This window comes from Zalophus californianus, chromosome 1 (genome assembly GCF_009762305.2).
Source record: "Zalophus californianus isolate mZalCal1 chromosome 1, mZalCal1.pri.v2, whole genome shotgun sequence".
NCBI classification, from domain to species: domain Eukaryota; kingdom Metazoa; phylum Chordata; class Mammalia; order Carnivora; family Otariidae; genus Zalophus; species Zalophus californianus.
This window is the reverse complement of record NC_045595.1, coordinates 145,523,234-145,543,949: the sequence shown is the minus strand read 5'-3', so window position 1 is coordinate 145,543,949 and position 20,716 is coordinate 145,523,234. Positions and strand designations below refer to the sequence as shown.

At 37.8% G+C, this 20,716-nt stretch overlaps 1 protein-coding gene across 1 annotated transcript in view; it reads left to right on the top strand.

Moving 5' to 3' along the window:
• PAK2 (p21 (RAC1) activated kinase 2) overlaps nt 1-20,716 on the top strand; it is a 91,004-nt gene that overhangs the window by 531 nt on the left and 69,757 nt on the right. The window lies entirely within an intron of this gene.

The window sequence follows — 20,716 nt, the reverse complement described above, 5'->3', positions numbered from 1 at the left end:
CCTCCTTGCTACCTCTCTGGTCATCTTAGTTTGATTGGTTAGGCATATTACCTCTAGTCCCTTTACTCTTTTTCTAAACTACAATGTGTAATCTCTTTCATATTCCGCGTTAGTAGAAACGTATAGTTTTCCGAGGGTTTGAGGGCCTCGCCTGAGAACCGAGCTTTCGGATCTTCTCGTGATTCTTGTTTGATCTTCAGCCAGGAGGTGAATAGTTGCTTCTTTAGGTAATTTAGGTGAAGGTTGGCTTTTCACCGTGTTTGGCTTTCTTTAAAACAACACACATAGGACGTTGCTACAGAGACTTCGGTGGACTCAACCCTTTGACTAATTCTTTAAAGATAAACTCATCCCAGAACTGAAGTGTGAAAAGTAATTTCTGTTGTCGGTTGGTGTGGGGCTGTAACCTCCTTGTATCTTCATTTTAATTGGAATACTCTAGGCAGTTGTGAGCTTGATTTGTTTCCTCCTTGATAAATCATGCCAACTCCCATTGATATAATTGTTTCAGTTCTACTTTACAGGTTATCTGTAGTTGTTTGTTTTCTTTCTAACCTTAAAAGACAATCAAAATGGCTAGGCCTAAAATTAGACTACGACGAGCTGTGTTTTGGATCAAGGTTGTGCACGTCACGTTTTTCCCCTTCTCTGTTTGACTCTTCCGCTCTTATAAGTAGGCAGGATATTGAAATGTACAAGAATTTGCTTGGGGGGTTTTGTTTTTGTAGGGTTATCCAAAGAATAACATTAAATAAAATTAGATTGGGATGAAGGCAGTGAATAGTAATTTTTAAAGCAGGTTAGAACTTGTCAACTTTGCCAGAAGCTCTGTGGCATTTGTAAAACACACTTATACTAACTTCTAAGTATCTTTTATGTATATGTGGAAACATGCGTATATATAGACACACACACATATATACATATAAATGGAAAGCTTTGTTCATGTTCTATTAATACAGTTATTGATTTAAGGCAATTCTTTCATCCTTAGCTTTTAAATCTTTCTAGCTTTTAATTAGCCAAGAACACTGATTTACATTATGCAAAATGAACCTTAAAATGTTTTTGACTTGTAATATATGTAGGTCTTAAGCCCACTTTCAGGGTTTGGTGAAAGAGGTTGATCTAAATTCAGTGAGTTTTGCTTTTACTAAATACTCCACTTTTACCCAAGTGACTTAGTACTGAGCTTTAATTCTTTCATCATTTGATAGTGACAGTTGTCCTTAACTTGAGAGGTCTTGTTGGCCAAAGGGGCTAAGGTATAGAAATGTTGGAGTGTGGAATTTGGTCTGTTGATGTCAGCTTCTCTGTCAGTTCTTGATACTTTTACCAAGGAAGAGTTACTGGATATTCCTCTTCACTTAGGGCTTTGATTCCTGGTTTACTGTTATTCAAAAAGAGAGTTAATCTTCTGGACTTTAATAATAACCTTGCAAACCCAAAATCATAAAGTAACAGTAAGTTTGTATTTGGAGTGTATCTACTAAACAAATGAATAGGGGTTCCAGTGGTTCTCTGATCTTTATGATAGGCAGGCTTCCAAGTAGGCATGGTTAACGCTGGTGTATATTTCTTTTTAATTATACTTTTTTAAAGAAAAAACGTAGAAGTTGCTCAGGTAGCTAAGGATAAACTTTCAGTTATACTTTTTTAAAAAAGAGAACTTGTTCAAATAGATAAAGATAAAATAAGTAGGTACTTTAAGATCATTCCTGTGTTTCTTCTGTCAGTATCGATTCTAATAATCAAGTATAATGTTTCTTTTGACTTTTTTGAAATTTCTCCTTTTGATTAAAACTTGAAAGTAGCTTTAAGGCTTTGGGATTCTGATCAGTTTGTTTTCAAAAGCCCTTCCAGTTACTTAAGAGGGCTAATTCCAGACGAGTCAGAGGGGGCAGGTAAGTTACTTACAAATCTGAGTTGCCCCTTGTATCCTTCTTGTACCTTGGTAGAAGCAGAAAGAGAAGGAAAAATAGCCCCCCTTGCCTTGAGGAAATACTGATTGTTTTCTTCTGTGATCGGAATTTTCACTACTACTTCATTTTAGGATCACTAACCTATTTAAGGATAGTCATTCTGAACATTCATGCAGGATTTCAGAATTCTAGCCTATTATTATCTTTGAGGTACATTAGTACTTACCATTACATGTGCCTCAAATGGTTAGGTGCTGGAGACCCGGGTTTGAGTCATGGCTCTTCTACTTGACCCTGGATAAGACACGTACTCTTTCCAAGACTCTTTCCAGGACTCAGTTTTCTTCTTCTGTAAAATGGGGATTGATAGTAATAACAATATAGTACAAATTTCATGGGGCTATTTAAAGCAAATGAGATAATGCAGGTAAAGTACTTTGCAAATGCAGTGCTTAAGTTCTTAATAAAGATTATTTAATATTTAATATTAAAACCTAAAATAGGTTTTACATTTAATTGCTTCTGTAGCAAATATTATGCTCCCAAACTTAGATTTAAGAATGCTTTCTGGAGGGGCGCCTGGGTGGCTCAGTTGATTAAGCATCTGCCTTCAGCTCAGGTCATGATCCTGGGGTTCTGGAATGGAGTCCAGCATCGGGCTCCCTGCTCAGTGGGGAGTCTGCCCCTCCCCCTGCTTGTGCCCACGTGTGCACTCTCTCTCTCAAATAAATAAAATCTTTTAAAAAAGTATGCTTTCTGGAAGAGGTTGGGGTCTCAGGACCAATTTTCTGAGACCATAACTGTTAAATTAAAAATTATTTTTTTTGGAAAAAAGGCTTTGCCACTGATATAAAATACAGGTTTTTCAAATTTTAAAAAGTATGCATATTTCTGATAGAAAATTTGGAGAGTAACGAAGAGTATTAAGAAACAGGACAAAAATCACTTTAGCCTCAGCCCTCAGAAATATACCATCATAACAGACTAGTGTTTTTTTTCCTTATTTTTAAATTCCAAAAGCAGCACATGCTTATTGTAAAAGGTTCAAGCAGCTCAATTATTTAGAATAAAAAAGTGAAAGTTGCTCTTTCCTCACTTTCTACTCTCATTCCTTAGAGCTACCCACTGTTAACAATTTTTTCTTTAAGATTTTTATTTATTTGACAGAGAGAGACAGCCAGAGAGGCAACACAAGCAGGGAGAGGGAGAAGCAGGCTTCCGACAGAGCAGGGAGCCCAATGCGGGGCTTGATCCCAGGACCCTGGGGCCATGACCTGAGTCGAAGGCAGATGCTTAACCAACTGAGCCACCCAGGCGCCCCACGATTTTGTTTTCTTTATGCAATTAGAAATAAGCACTATGTGTGTGGTATTAACCAATTTTTCAAAATAAAAGTTCTGGTTATTACATACTCTTTTCCATCTCAATACATATAGTTGTACTTCATCTTTTTAACCGTCGTGATATAGTCCATTGTACTTTGTTTAATTATTCATGTTTTTTTTTTAAAAGATTTTATTTATTTATTTGACAGAGAGAAAGAGAGAGCATGAGCGCACAAGCAGGGGGAGCGGCAGGCAGAGGGAGAGGGAGAAGCAGGCCAGAGCAGGGAACTGGATGCGGGACTCAGGATCCCAGGACCCCGGGATCATGACCCAAGCCAAAGGCAGTCGCTTAACCAACTGAGCCACCCAGGCGCCCTATTCATGGTTATTTATGTTACAGTAATCCCCCCTGTTCGCAGGGGATATGTTCCAAGACCTCCAGTGGATGCCTGAAGCCATGGTTAGAATGAAGCTTATATATACTATGTTTTTGCCTACACATATATACCTGTGATAAAGTTTACTTTATAAATTAGACACAGTAAGAGATTAACAACAGTAACTGATAATTAAATAGAACAGTTATAAACAGTAGGGTGTAATTACAGTTATGTGAATGTGGTCTATCTCAAAATATCTCATTGAACTGTACTCAACATTTCTTGTGATGATGTGAGATGATAAAATGCCTACATGATGAGATGAAGTGAGGTGAATGGCATAGGCGCTGTGATGTAGCGATAGGCTGCTATTGACCTTCTGGCGATACCTCCGAAGTGGGATCCAGGTGGCAGTTGACTCCTGGTAACTGAAACTGCAGAAAGAAACCATGGTAAGAGGGGACTACTGTACAGATCTTCATCAACTTACAAGGGAGTTTTGTCCCGATAAACCCATTGTAAGTTGAAAATGGCATAAGGCGAAACATAGCTTAGCCCGTCCTACCTTAAACGTGCTCAGAGCACTTAGCTTAGCCTACAGTTGGGCAGAACCCTCTAACAATGTCTATTTTATATTAAAGTGTTGAATATCTCATGTACTTTATTGAGTAGTACACTAAAAGTGAAAAATAGAATGGTTTTAAGTGTATGAGTTGTTTATCCTCTTGATCACGTGTCTGACTGGGAGCTGTGGCTCGCCGCCACTGCCCTGTGTCACAAGACAGTATGGTACTGCGTATTTCCAACCCTGGCAAAAGAGCAAAATTCAAAATACGGTTTCTACTCAATGTGGAGACTTCACTTTCACATCTTCATAAGGATGAAAAACTAAGTCAAACCATGGTAGGTTAGGGACAGTCTTTATTCTCTCAATTTTGAGCAAGTAAAACTGGAGCCTTAATGAGCTTCCTTATATCTTTGTGCATATGCATATGTATACAAGTATTTCCATAAAAAGGATTCTTAAATGTGCATTTTAAGTTTCAATAGATGCCAAATTGCTCTCCAAAAGTCTGTATCAATCTATACTTCTTCATCAAATTGTAGAAGCTCTTCATACACAATAGGTAATAATCCTTTACCTTCTCTTTAGGAAGATCTTTCCCATTTCACCTTTATCAAAAAACATTCTTCTGAATAGTTGTTGTATTGGGGTGCCTGGCTGGCTCAGTCAGAGGAGCATGCGACTCTTGATCTCAGGGTTGTGAGTTTGAGCCCCACGTTGGGTGTAGAGGTTACTTAAATAAATAAAACTTTAAAAAATAATAATTGTATTTTAATCTTAATCCTTCTGAAATTTGTGTGGGGGCAAGTAAGAGTTTTAACAATATAAAATAGCTTGGCTACTGAAATGAAATACGGGTATAGACAAAATATTAAGTTTTAGGTTGCTGTGAAAATAAATCTATTATAGAAATTCAGGGAGTAATATTGTAATGGTTTTATTGTAAGCATCACATCTGAAGAGGAAAAGTAACCTTTCCTTCCTTTCTAATAGTCACAGTATTTATTTCTGTTTTAGGGTTTTATTACATTGACCAGAATTTCCAAGACATGGTTCAGTAAGAGAGGTGATAATTGTCTTAGAATATCTCTGGTATTTTTACAATTAAGGATAATGGCAGATTTGGTTTTAGAAAGAGATTCTTTAGAGAGAGAGTCTTTTCCAACTTTACAAAAAATAGGAATGGCTTCTGAATTTTATCAAATGTTTTTGTAACACTTCTTTGGGTGATGCTAAGGTTTTTCTTCTTTTAACTGCTAATAAGAGTATATATTAATAAATTTGGTAATAGCCAAAGGTACCCAAAGGCACGTATTATGAGGAACCAAAACCCCACTCATGTTAGTCCAGTGTACAGAATTTATTAAAAGAGTAGGAAAAACATCTCAGAAATTTAGTTTAATAGGAGTATACAGGCCATATGGTAACGTCTGAAGTTAACTTCTGTAGAATCTTGAGGAATCCTCACTTTTTTATGAGTCAGTTTTGATCATTTATATTTTTCCAGATTATATATATTTTTTGATTTTCAAAATTTGTTATTATATGAATGTATGTATGTTTTATCATTAAAATCTGTGGTGTTTATTTCCATCTTTTATTGTGATTTTGTTATTTTTCTTGATTTGCCAAATGTTCATCTAGTTTTTTTTTTTGATCTACTTAGTTTTTAATAAGCAGCTTTCAGATTTATTCTGTTGGTTTTCTGTTTTCTGATTCCCTGATTTCTACTTTTCTCTTTATTTTGCTTTTCTTGCTTTTCTTCATTTTTTTATGCCTTTTTTTTTTTTTTTTTTTTTTTTTAGAGAGAGGATGAGTGGGTGGCAGGGGGGAGCGGGAGAGGGAGAGAATCTTAAGCAGTGGGAGCCTGATTTGGGACTTGATTTCACAATCCTGAGATCATGACCTGAGCCAAAATCAAGAATTGGATGCTTAACCCACTGAGCCACCCAGACACCCCTGTTAGGCTTTCCTAACTCAAATTCTTAGTTCCCTTTTTTTTTTAATAATGAAGACATTAATGCTCTTAATTTGCCTCTGAGTACAGCTTTGGCTGCACTCTATAATTTACATGAATCATGTACTTATATTAATTACTTTCCAAATAGTTGTTATTTCTAGTTTGATTTCCTCTTTGCCTGAAGAGGTATTTAGGACAGTTCTATTTTCTTTCATTGTTGTCAATGACTATAGTCTTCTAAACTGTCTTTCAGATTTACTGAGTTTTTTTTTTTTAAGATTTTTATTTAAGAGAGAGAGCACACACATGCCCACGAGTGGGGGTAGGGGGCAGAGGGAGAGGAGAGAGAGAACCTCAGAAATCATGACCTGAGCTGAAGGCAGACAGTTAACCGACAGCCACCCAGGCATCCCTGTTTTTTTGTTTTTTGTTTTGTTTTTAAATGATTTAAAGCATAATCCAATTGGTAAGTGTTCTGTGAAAACTTAAAGATTTTTCTGTTTGCAGAGTATATATATAACTATTCAAATTATCTTATTTGGTTTATTCCTTTTTAATGGTTCTTATTATAAGACTTAGTCTTCATTAGTTTTTTGTGGGTTTTTTTTTTTGTTTTTTGTTTTTTTGAGAGAGTGAGCCTGTGTGAGCATGTATACACACATGTGGAGGCGGGCAGAGGGAGAGAGGGAGAATCCCACACAGGTTCCACACTTCAGTGCAGAGCCCAATGCAGGGCTTGATTTCATGATCCCAGGGTCTTGGGATTCAGTCCTGCATCAGGCTCCTTGCTCGGCAGGGAGACTGCTTCTCCCTCTGCCTACCGCTCCCCCTGCTTGTGCTCTCTTCTCTCAAATAAATAAATACATCTTTAAAAAAGAGTGGGACGCTCAACTGACTCAGGCACCCAGCCTTCATTAATTTTTAAATCTTAATCTGTCAAAGATTAAGAGGGTCACATTGTTTCTAAGAGCTTGTTCTCACATTGGGACCTTTACATTTTTGTTTCTTCTGCCTGAATACCGTCTTCCCTTCATACGTTACTGTTTCAAAGGGGCCTTACCTGATCAGTCATCTAAAATAGCCTCCACCTACCCCACTCGGTATCTAACTTCTTGCTCTTCTGTGTCTGTCTTTATAGCACTTTCATCTGACATTATTTGGCTTCTTTCATTTTCTTGTTTCTCTATTTCTTTGCTGTTACTCTGTTTAGAACTTAGAACATGTGGGCATGCAGTAAGTGTATGTTGGTTGGATGTCAGTTTCTTTCATTTCTAATGATTTTTAATTTTTTAATACTTCATTTTATATAGCAATTTTGTGAAAGCAAAATTGAGTAAAAAGTACAGAGTTCTTCTATACCTCAAGCTCTCCCTTACTCCCAGTACCCCTTCCCCCACCATCAACATCTCACCATGTGTGATTCAGTTGTTTTAATTGATAAACCAACATTGACACATCATTATCAACCAAAGTCCATAGTTTAGGGTTCATTCTTGATATTGTACATTCAATGGGTGTGGACAAATGGTGGATGTTGACATGTATCCATCATTACAGTGTCATACAGAACAGTTTCCCAGCTCTAAAAATCTCCTGTGTTCCACATATTCATCCCTCCCTTCTCCCTAATTCCTGGCAACCACTAGTCCTTTTGCTGTCTCCATAATATTGCCTTTTCTGGAATGTCCTATAATTGGAATCATGCAATATGTAACCTTTTCAACTTGCAATATGCATTTAAGTTTCCTTCATGTCTTTTGATGGCTTGATAGCTCATTCCTTTTTAGCAGTGAATAATTTCCATTGACTGGATGTACTGCAATTTGTTTATTCATTCACCTGCTGAAGGACATCTTGGTAGCTTTCACATTTGCCAATTATGAATAAAATTGCTATAAACATCTGTGTTTCATTTTTGTATGGATACAAGTTTTCAGCCGGTTTGAGTAAATACCAAGGAGCATAATTGCTGGATTGTATGGTAAGAGTATATTTAGTTTTGTAAGAAATGTCTTTCAAAATGGCTATACCATTTGCCTTTCCACCAGTCATGGGTGGGAGTGTTCCTACTGCTCAGCATCTTCACGAGCATTTGATGTTGTTAGTGTTTGGGATTTTAACTATTCTGATAGGTATGTCGTGGTATCTCATTGTTTTGATTTGCAGTACTCTAATGATTGATGTTGAGCATCTTTTTGCATGCTGCTTTTCCATTTGTGTATCACCTTTGGTGAGGTATCTCTTCGGAAATTATGCATGTTTTTAAATTGGGTTGTTAATTTTTATATTGTTGAGTTTTAAGAGTTCTTTGTATATTTTATATCTGGTATTTCTTTTGCAGGTATTTTTCCCCAATCTGTGGCTTGTCTCTCATTCTCTCAACTCTAATGATTTTTATCATGTATTTTGATGCAGTATATTATTCGATGCATGTGTAAGTTACCTACTGCTAAAGATCTCATTATCAATTATACTTAATAAAAATAATCATCATACTTTCTGAGTCTTGTATTTTACTTAAATTTCTGTCTGTACTAAATGTCCTTGTTCAATAAATTATCCAACTTTGTCTTTCCATGCCAATTTGTTTTAGTTGTGTCTTTTTAAAATTACATGTATTTATTTATTTGAGAGAGAACACGTGGGAGTGTGCACTTGAGCAAGCAGGGGAAGGGGCAGAGGGGGAGGCAGAGAATCCCAAGCAGACTCCGTACTGAGCGTGGAACCCAACGTAGGGCTTGATCCCATGACCCTGAGATGACCTGAACCAAAACCAAGAGTGGGCTTAACTGACTGAGCCACCCAGGCAACCCTCTAGTTTATTTTTGTTTTAATTCAAAGTGAATGCTTAAAACACTTATTTTCATCATGAATTCTTTTGGGTGTGTTTCTATCATTTTATTTAATGTTTTCTGCTTTTTAATGATTCATTGCTGCTGCTTTAATTGTAAAATATACGTAAGATATCTTAACCATTTTTACATATACAATTCTATAGCATTAAGTACATGTACATTGTTGTACATCCATCACCACCACTTTTTCATCTTCCCCAACTGTACCGGTATACTCATTAAAAACTAACTCCCCATTCCTCCTTACTCCCAATCCCTGGTAACATCTCTCTAATCACTTTATGTCTCTTACGGTTTTGCCTATTCTAGATGATTCATGTAAGTAAAATCATACCATATTTGTCCTTTTGTGTTTGGTTTGTTTCACATAGCGCATGATGTTTTCATCCTTGCTGTAGAATGTATTAGTACTTCATTCTTTTTTAAGGCTGAATAATAATACTCCATTGTATATCTACACTTGACCCTTGAACAATGTGGGGATTAGGGGTGTCAGCCCCTGCACACACAGTCCAAAATCTGTGTATAACTTTTGACTAACCTCCCCAAAACTTTACTAATAGCCTGCTGTTGACCAGAAGCCTTACCAATAACATGAACAATAATTAACACATAATTTGCATGTTATATATGTTATAGATTGTATTCTTATGATAAAGTTAAAGTGTTACTCAGAAAATCATAAGGCAAGTATATCTATATAGTACTGTATCAGAAAGCTGACATACAGTGCATAGTTCAAACCTGTGGTGTTCAAGGGTCAGCTGTGTATCACATTTTGTTTATCCAGTCATCTGTTGGTGTTTTCTCGTTTTTGATTTATAAATTATATTTTTTGCTTTTATCTCACTTATTTGGAATTTATACATCTTATTTTTAGGTCCACTAATTATAGTTTAAATGAATTCAAGTATAAATCTAAATTTTAAAAAAAATGTTCTGGTTTGTCAGTCTAAAAGAAAACTATACTTTGGGTCTTCCTGTATTAGAAGACTAGCTTCTCTTCTTAAATCCACCCTCACTTTATCTGCTTTTCCTCTTCATGGTGAACTTGGAACTTTGTTTGTTCGTATATTTTTTTACCCATTTCATGTTTTTAACTTCATCTTTCAAGTCTTTTATCTTGGTAATTACATTCAATGTTAACACAAATTATTTAAATTTTATTTAGATGGAGTTGGTGCTCATTGCCATTTTTCTCAGGCTTACATTTAAGGTGATTCATCATGTTTGTCAACTAGCATTTTCAGCTAATTTTTTTTAAGATTAATTTATTTGAGAGAGTGCACAAGAGGGTGGGGAGGGGTGGAGGTAGGGAGAGAGAATCCTCAAACAGGTGCCCCCTTATTTTTTTCTTTTTATTGAAATATTTTGACAGATCATGTCTTTTATACATGTTCATTAATGTTGCCTGATACATTAGCTCCTTACAATCTTTGTACTTGGTTCTTTTTTCATTTCCAGAAATATTTTTGGTTACTTTGTTTTAGTTCTGTTTTCTTTCTTGAAAATACTTACAATAATTAGGTTGGCTTGTCATTTCTGTCCTTTGTGTGAGCTTCTCAAATGTTGTCTTACCACTCATTTGATTTTCCTTTATCTCTTCCAGTGTAGGCTTTACTTCTGCTATTGAAATTTTAGCTTCTTTATATCCTTTAAAAATTTATGCCACTCCCTTTTCTTCTTTTTTTTTATTTTTTATTTTTTAAATATTTTATTTATTTATTTGAGAGAGAGAATGAGATAGAGTACATGAGAGGGGGGAGGGTCAGAGGGAGAAGCAGACTCCCCACTGAGCAGGGAGCCCAATGCGGGATTCGATCCCGAGACTCCAGGATCATAACCTGAGCCAAAGGCAGCTACTTAACCAACTGAGCCACCCAGGCACCCTCCCTTTTCTTCTTAAATTACTTTCATTTTATCTTTGGCTTTTCTTTCCATATATGCCTGTTTTCATAGTTTGCCAGACTGTTTGGAAGTTAGTTCTGTGTCTTGTCTTGAGGTGATTCATCATCTAAGTCAGACTCTGCTTCATGTGATGGGTAATTATCTTTTCTTGTGCTACATTATTTTTTGTTGGGCTCAACAAAAATTGTTTAATGTTTTTTCTCCTTTATCTTCGGATTGTAACTTATATGTTATCTGATGTACATTTGTTAGAAGTGTTTGTGGGTTATCCTTGCTATAGTTGGCTGGGATTCTGGTTGAAACCTCTTAGGTGTATTGCCGAAGGATACATAGCTCCTAGCCTGGGTTCCAGTGATTAATAGACATTGATCTAATATGGTAGTTCTGGTGGGATCTTATCCTGCCCTGGTTTCTAACTTGTGCTATTAGGGCTCTTCTGATTCTAGCCTTATAACCACAACACAACACTTTGCTTATATGACTGCACCTCTCAGGAAGCCACGTGCCAATCCATGTTTCTCTGTGCTTATACAGCTCCACCTGAACCTTACATACACACAGACACATAGACACTTGGTTTTTCTGGAACTTGCATGGTAAACTCCTAAATATATGTGGAAAGATCAGAGGGGAAAATAAGGATATCTGGCTGCCACAAAACCCACCTCTGCATAGCAAGAAACAGCTTAGCAAGGGTGGCTAACTAGTTCATTGCTTTGAGGCTGACTTTGGGTCTCTAAATAAAAGCAGAGAGGGACAAGGTGTCTTCGTATCTTCTTTTAGGCAGATGGTTGAACTTCGTTTTATGAAGCAGAGCATGGCTGGGTCATGAATCTTCTCAGTGAAGATTGACCTTATAGTTAATGAAAATCCTTCAAAGGTCTGATATAAATTGTTTTCATGAAAATTTGGGATAGACTATGTGGGTGGCTTCTGATTTGATACCATTTTTTAATGAGAATAAGCCAGCTCCAGTTTTTGTTTAACTTAGATAACCACCCAAGGAATCAAGTAATCCATCTGCTGTTAACCATTTTTTAGTCAAATATCTTATTTTATTTTATTTTTAAAGATTTTATTTATTTATTTACGAGAGAGGGAACACAAGCCAGGGGGAGTGGGAGAGGGAGAAGCAGGCTTCCGGCAGAGCAGGGAGCCCGATGCGGGGCTCCATCCCAGGACCCTGGGATCATGACCCGAGCCGAAGGCAGACACTTAACGACTGAGCCGCCCAGGTGCCCCAGAGGTCTTATTTTAGATTGATAGTTATCACTTTGATAGTAGGAAATGGTATCTTGTTTCAATTTGCATCTCTCTGAGGTTGAACACATTTCATAAATTTATTGCCCCCCCCTTTTTTTTCATTTTGAATTGCCATTTGTGGTTTGTGACCAAAGCTGCTGCTGTTTTTGTTTTTTTTTTTTTTGTAATCTTTGTTGTTCCTTAACTTCCCCATTCCCTACCTTACAGTCATTTTGAAGCATTTCTGAGCCTTGCCCCTTTTTTCATGCTTGGTCATCGTTTCACTTTTTCAGTGTGGTGATTGGGTGAAAGCCAAGGGGAAAAAGAAAAAAAAAGGATCACATTTAGATTACTACATTTCTTTACACACACTGCTTCCTCTGTATATAGGGACCTTCCTCTCTTTCCTTGCCTGGCAAATTCCTTCTCATCCTTCAAATGCCAAGTCTGATTTCTTGGCCTAATTACTCATAAAAATGGGAGCTGCGGGTCCTGTTTTCCATTGTTTCCCACACATCCCTATCAGCTCTTACCTTATTCCACAGTAGTTGTCTGATGCCAGCTCAGGGGGCACTGAATCATAGTTATCATTGATCTCTAGCATCTGACGCAGTGTAGGCACAAAATAAATATTTGACTTAAGAGAGACTAAGGTTTTTTCCTTCAACTGTGTCATTTCCCTGCTTCTAGGCTGAAAATATAAAAAACAAGTCTTTCTGGGAAGTGGAGTTACAAATATTTTTTTTGTTTAGATTTATTCTCATCTGGGCTTTTTGTTTTTGTAATGATCAGGCACTACTTTTGAGAATAAGAAACACTTAAAACCAATCTCTCAGACTTCCAGCTGCTCCCTGTTGCCCAGCACCTGTGATGTTTTGGCCCTACTCTACAATCTGATTTTTCACTACTTGCTGCCATATGCCTTCTTGCTTCCTTGCTGTCTCATGAACGAGATCATACTTACTTGTTCCTACTAGGGCCTATTGTCTGGAATTCCATCTTCTGGATGGGAATGTGATCTGTTGTAAATTGAGGATTGTAATGGGAATTGAGTAGTGAGAATGTAGACTATTTATTGCCCTGCTGGTCTTACACTGAATATATGATGGTTAAGGTGAGGTTTTATCAATTGTGAGGATCCAAATAAATAGAGCATTTAATTATCTTAGTTCTAGAATAGTGATCTGAAAGAAGACAGAATAGTGACCGTTTCTTCAAATTTTGCTGAGTCCCCTCCAGCCTAAAAAAGAAAAAACCTTCACTTGATTCTGATGCCATCACAGATAAACTTTTCATTGGTTGATTGTCATTCAACAATTGCTCATGTAGATGAACTGGATACAATACTAGGTGTTAGTGATGTAGTGGTCAACAAAATACTGAATCCATGCTTGTAGAGTTTATAACATAGTTAGGGAAGATAGACATTTAAAAAGCAAATCCAGTGTGATGAATGTTAAGACAAAGGAAAGAAAATAATATGCATGGGTTGGGAGAAGGTGTCTGAGAAGGTTTTCTAAAGAAACTGACGTTTAAGGCCAATACTTGAAGTGGGTGTTTGACAGGTGGAGCTGGTGGACAGAAAGTAGCGTGACCAACTCAGTACCAGTTTGCTGAGGCCTTTAGTACTGGTTTAGTACTGGTTTAGTACTGAAAGTCTGGTATCCCAGGGAAGTAGAATGATTGGTCAGTGAACAGAAAAGCTTCCTAGGAGGTCATGTCTGAAGGCCTGAGATGGCTATTAGAAAAACTGAAAGAGTGGATAAAACTACAAAAGAACTCTTTAAAACTGCAAAGAAATGAGTATGGAAAGTTAGGGGCTTGATCATGCATGTACTGTTGAGCTTTATCTTCAGTCTCTCACCTGAAGGCTTTAAGTAGGACACTGATGTGACAAAGTTTAATGTACTTTAAAGTTGTTCCCTCCCTGCAGTGTGAAGAATAGACTGGGAGCGGCTGAGAGTGCATTTGGGGATAATAAATGACCGTGATTAAGTCCTAGGCTGCAGTGACTTAGAAGTTTTGAGAGGCATGGATGGTTTTGAGAATTAGGATATTTAGAGTGTGAAAGCCTGAAACAAGTGATTTTCAAAAATCGTTTTCCTCCAAGAACATTAATTTCTTAAAAATGGAAAAACTGAACATTTTTACCTCCATATTTTCCTGTCACCTGATAGAAATTTTACTAGCAGAACACATAATCCAGACAGCAGTTTTGTTTTGTTAAATGATGACGGCCAGTCTTTTTTTCACATATGAAGAACAGCAGCAGAGAATATAGGAGGCCTGGCTTTGAAATTATGAAGATGATTCTTTTTCTGAACACAGCAAGAAGTGTGACCTTAAGTAGTTTTGTCACCTTGAGAGTAGTCCCACTGCAAGACTATATGATCATTCCAGCCATTCTTCATGTGTTTAGAAGTCTTCTTTTTAAATTACTCTAGGAGACTGCAGCAATTTCTTTAGAGTTGCTTCTTCCCCAGAGGTGAACCCTCCATCTCTGCCTTTGTTTCCATCATTCCCTTTCTTTCTGGGTCTACATCTGCCCCACCGTGGCTTCTTTTCCCGTAAATTAAAACAAAAAAGAGAGAGAGAATTCATAAATGATAAAATCCACCCTTTAAAAGGTATACAACTAAGTGGGTTTTGTTTTGTTTTTCTGTATTCGTAAGATTGCATAATCATCACCACTCTCTAATTCTGGAATGTTTGTATTATCACAGAGAAATCTTGCACCCGCTAGCAGTCACTCATTTTACCCCAACTGCTCCCCCTTGTCCCAGGCCACCATTCATATATTTTCTGTCTCTATGAATTTGTCTGTTCTGGACATATAAGTAGATTCACATAAAATGTGGTCTTTTGTGGCTGGTTTCTTCCATTTAGCACAGTGTTTTCAAGGTTGATCTATATCCTAGCATGTATGAATACTTCATTTCTTTTTATGGCTAAATAATACTCCATTGTATGGGTATACCACATTTTTTTTTATCCATTCGTCAGTTAATGAAAATGGGGTTGCTTTCACTCTTTGACTGTTAGATGAATAGTGCCTCTGTGAACATTTGTCTATAGGTTTTTGTGTGGACATATTCTTATTTCTTTTGAGTATATACGTAGGAATGGAATTGCTGAGTCATAGGGTAACTCCATGTTTAACCTTTTGAGGAGCTACCAGGCTGTTTTCCAAAGCGACTGTACCATTTGGCAGTCCTGCCAGCACTGTGTGAGGGTTCCAATTTCTCCCTGTCCTCACTAACACCTGTTACTTTCTGTCTTTTTGAATGTAGCCATCCTACTGGGTGTGAAATGGTATCTCACTGGGGTTTTAATTTGCATTTTCCTAATGGCTAATGATGTCGAGTATCTTTTAATGGGCTTATTGGCCATTTGTATATCTTTTGAGAAATATGTATTCCAATCCTTTGGGAAAGAATTTTATGTTCAGAGTTGAGTGGTTTAGAGCAGTGCCTCTCAGAATCTTCTGGTAATAAACTAATAACTTTTGTAAAGTACTATAAAATGGAAATGAAAGAAAAACCAGACATAAAAAATACAAGTCCCTTTTGTTGTTGTTAGGGTCAACAGCAAATTACTGTGTCAAATTGCTCGGAAAGTATCTAAACACTTTTTCTCAACTTCTGTCTTTCATTGAGTACTGGTAAAGGAAATAGCCAGTTCATGTAGCACTCTTTGAGTGGTACTGCTTTAAATTACTAAAAGGCATTTGAAAAGTAGCGCAACTTTTTCTGTGTTTGAACTCAAGGCAATAGATTGTTTCCTGTATTTTCTGTACTTCCAGCTCCAGCTCCCAATTCTAATTTGCTATTGAGGTAATCCCACAGAGGGCTGGTTTTGAGGCTTAATGAAAAGAAGCATTTCATACAGATTTTACATAAGTTACGTTTTATTGGGATAAGCTAGAGGGTCCAGTTTCAGCAGAAGATAAGGCACATGAGATTTGCAGCCAGTGAGGGCAGCCTTCTGACCATTTCCCAGTTTTCCTCATAGGAGATACCCTCAGTGTTGATGACACTGTGCTTGTGGAAGGGGGGTTTCTGCTAGGTATTCAGAAGCACAGAATGCAGGTTTACCGTAAAGCTCGTATACTTCCAACCCTGAAATTCCACCATAGTTATCTTACTTGTTTGTAAATAAATAACTTATCACTTGGCTGTAACATCCTTGTTCTAAGCATAATTTCTTAACTCATTGTTTATAGTTATACAAAAATAAGCTTTATTCATCCTCAATCTCTTTTTGACCCTGTAGGCATTAACAGTCTGTGAGCATGAGCAGCTCATTATCTCCTGTCTTAAAAGGTCTGGGAGGTCTGAGCATGCAGGCTGTCTCTGAAACCTTATAGACTAGGGACACCAAGGAATGCATTCTTATGCCATCCTAATTATTTATGTTTTGGGTGGTGAAATTCTGAAACAATTGTGGGTCATTAGAAAGTATTTTATTTGTTTATAGTGGCCTTAGACTAATGAGTGTGTATAGAGTATTTTTAATCATTTGAAGTGAGTTTAAACATTTGTTAGTCCCTCTGTAATAATGCTTTTAATTTGGCATTATTTTGGACAATGTCAGATTGATACAGCAAATTAAGAAAAGTGTTCCTTACCAGCCAAGAGTTTAAAATCTTGTAGAAAAAGAGAAGAAAGATGCCAGTGATTGAAGTACAAAGAAGAGTGTAAGTGTAAAACTTACGGATGGCACTGTATCATTCTGGGTCCAATCAGGAGAGAAACCACATAGTAATTTGACCATGGAAAGAATTATTGACTATAACAGAGTGGAATAATGAGGTAAGAAGTAAATAGAACTCTAAACAATATGGGAATAGCAGGTAAGGAGCAGCTGCTGCCCCTAGGGCTCATATCTCAGCACCTAGAAAGGAGCCCTCCTTCCCCCAGAGGTGAGATCTAGACCTTGCTGGAGAGAGCATGGCTGTGGATCCCTGAATGGTAGGTAGAGGTGCTGTGTGGGCAGAACTTGCTAGACATCTGTTCTCTAGGGTACCAGAGAAAGTTGTTGACAGGAAGGTATTAACTCCACTACAAAAGCTCCCAAAAAGAGTGGGGAGAAGCTGTTGGCTGCTGGATATGCAGCTGGTCACCTAGCAGTACAGAAGCCTGGTACTGGAGGAATTTGGGAAGCAAACACACCAGAACCAGGAAGCAAAACTTTTCTCCTACACTGTCTCTTCTGCGCCCTCTACTGATAAAGCTTAATATCGTGCCAGCCGGCCAAGGAAAAACACTTAAAGGTCCCAGATTTATTTTCAGAGTGGACAAGAGGGATGAACTTGGAATTGAGAGCCACTAAATCAGTAACTAGCATGGGATCGGTATTAGTGCTGTCAGAGCTCATAGGAGTAGAGCTCCTATGAGATTATGACTGTTGAAGAAGTAGTGGTATATGAAAAAGCTCTTGAAGATGAAGAGCTTTTCTTTTTTAATTCAACTATAGTTGACATACAACATTATGTTGCTTTCAGGTGCACAGCATAGTGATTTGACACTTCCATACGTTATGAAATGCTCACCACAATAAGTGTGGTTACCATCTGTCACCAGACAATGTTATTAAAATATTATTGACTCTATTCCCTGTGCTAGACTTTTCATCCCTGTGACTTACTTATTTTATAACTGGAAGTTTCTACCTCCCCTTCACCTTCACCATTTCGCCCAAGGTTGGTGGTGGTGGTGGTTGTTTTTTAATTGAAGATAACTGTTTTTTCCTCATTACATGTTCTTTTTTTTTAAATTTTTTATTGTTACGTTAATCACGATATATTACATCATTAGTTTTTGATGTAGTGTTCCATGATTCATTGTTTGTGCATAACACCCAGTGCTCCATGCAGAATGTGCCCTCTTTAATACCCATCACCAGGCTAACCCATCCCCCTACCCTCCTCCCCTCTAGAACCCTCAGTTTGTTTTTCAGAGTCCATCGTCTCTCATGGTTCGTCTCCCCCTCTGACTTACTCCCCTTCATTCTTCCCCTCCTGCTATCTTCTTCTTCTTTTTTCTTAACATATGTTGCATTATTTGTTTCAGAAGTACAGATCTGTGATTCAACAGTCTTGCACAATTCACAGCGCTCACCATAGCACATACCCTCCCCAATGTCTATCACCCAGCCACCCCATCCCTCCCACCCCCAACCACTCCAGCAACCCTCAGTTTGTTTCCTGAGATTAAGAATTCCTCAAATCAGTGAGGTCATATGATACATGTCTTCCTCTGATTGACTTATTTCACTCAGCATAACACCCTCCAGTTCCATCCACGTCGTTGCAAATGGCAAGATCTCATTCCTTTTGATGGCTGCATAATATTCCATTGTGTATATATACCACCTCTTCTTTATCCATTCATCTGTCGATGGACATCTTGGCTCTTTCCACAGTTTGGCTATTGTGGACATTGCTGCTATAAACATTGGGGTGCACGTACCCCTTCGGGTCCCTATATTTGTATCTTTGTGGTAAATACCCAGTAGTGCAATTGCTGGATCGTATGGTAGCTCTATTTTCAACTGTTTGAGGAACCTCCATACTGTTTTCCAGAGGGGCTGTACCAGCTTGCATTCCCACCAACAGTGTAGGAGGGTTCCCCTTTCTCCACATCCCCGCCAACATCTGTCGTTTCCTGACTAGTTAATTCTAGCCATTCTGACTGGTGTGAGGTGGTATCTCATTGAGGTTTTGATTTGGATTTCCCTGATGCCGAGCGATGTTGAGCACTTTTTCATGTGCCTGTTGGCCATTTGGATGTCATCTTTGGAAAAATGTCTGTTCATGTCTTCTGCCCATTTCTTGATTGGATTATTTGTTCTTTGGGTGTTGAGTTTGATAAGTTCTTTATAGATTTTGGATACTAGCCCTTTATCTGACATGTCATTTGCAAATATTTTCTCCCATTCTGTCGGTTGTCTTTTGGTTTTGTGGACTGTTTCTTTTGCTGTGCAAAAGCTTTTTATCTTGATGAAATCCCAATAGTTCATTTTTGCCCTTGCTTCCCTTGCCTTTGGCGATGTTTCTAGGAAGAAGTTGCAGCGGCTGAGGTCGAAGAGGTTGCTACCTGTGTTCTCCTTTAGGATTTTGATGGCCTCCTGTCTCACGTTTAGGTCTTTCAACCATTTGGAGTCTATTTTTGTGTGTGGTGTAAGGAAATGGTCCAGTTTCATTCTTCTGCATGTGGCTGTCCAATTTTCCCAACACCATTTGTTGAAGAGACTGTCCTTTTTCCATTGGACATTCTTTCCTGCTTTGTCAAAGATGAGTTGACCATGGAATTGAGGGTCCATTTCTGGACTCTCTATTCTGTTCCATTGATCTGTGTGTTTGTTTTGGTGCCAGTACCATACTGTCTTGATGATGACAGCTTTGTAATAGAGCTGGAAGTCCGAAATTGTGATGCCGCCAGCTTTGCTTTTCTTTTTCAATATTCCTCTGGCTATTCGGGGTGTCTTCTGGTTCCATACAAATTTTAGGATTATTTGTTCCATTTCTTTGAAAAAAGTGGATGGTATTTTGATGGGGATTGCATTGAATGTGTAGATTGCTCTAGGTAGCATTGACATCTTCACAATGTTTCTTCTTCCAATCCATGAGCATGGAACGTTTTTCCATTTCTTTGTGTCTTCTTCAGTTTCTTTCATGAGTATTTTATAGTTTTCTGAGTACAGATCCTTTGCCTCTTTGGTTAGATTTATTCCTAGGTATCTTATGGTTTTGCGTGCAATTGTGAATGGGATCGACTCCTTGATTTGTCTCTCTTCTGTCTTGTTGTTGGTGTATAGGAATGCCACTGATTTCTGTGCATTGATTTTATAGCCTGCTACTTGACTGAATTCCTGTATGAGTTCTAGCAGTTTTGGGGTGGAGTCTTTTGGGTTTTCCACATACAGTATCATATCATCTGCAAAGACTGAGAGTTTGACTTCCTCTTTGCCGATTTGGATGCCTTTGATTTCTTTTTGTTGTCTCATTGCTGTGGCTAGGACTTCTAATACTATGTTGAATAGCAGTGGTGATAGTGGACATCCCTGCCGCGTTCCTGACCTTAGGGGAAAAGCTCTCAGCTTTTCCCCATTGAGAATGATATTCGCTGTAGGTTTTTCATAGATAGCTTTTATGATATTGAGGTATGTACCCTCTATCCCTATACTCTGAAGAGTTTTGATCAAGAAAGGATGCTGTACTTTGTCAAATGCTTTTTCTGCATCTATTGAGAGGATCAGATGATTCTTGTTCTTTCTTTTGTTAATGTATTGTATCACGTTGATTGATTTGCTGATGTTGAACCAGCCTTGCAGCCCAGGGATAAATCCCACTTGGTCGTGGTGAATAATCCTTTTAATGTACTGTTGGATCCTATTGGCTAGTATTTTGGTGAGAATTTTTGCATCCATGTTCATCAAGGATATTGGTCTGTAATTCTCCTTTTTGATGGGGTCTTTGGTTTTGGGATCAAGGTAATGGTGGCCTCATAAAATGAGTTTGGAAGTTTTCCTTCCATTTCTATTTTTTGGAACAATTTC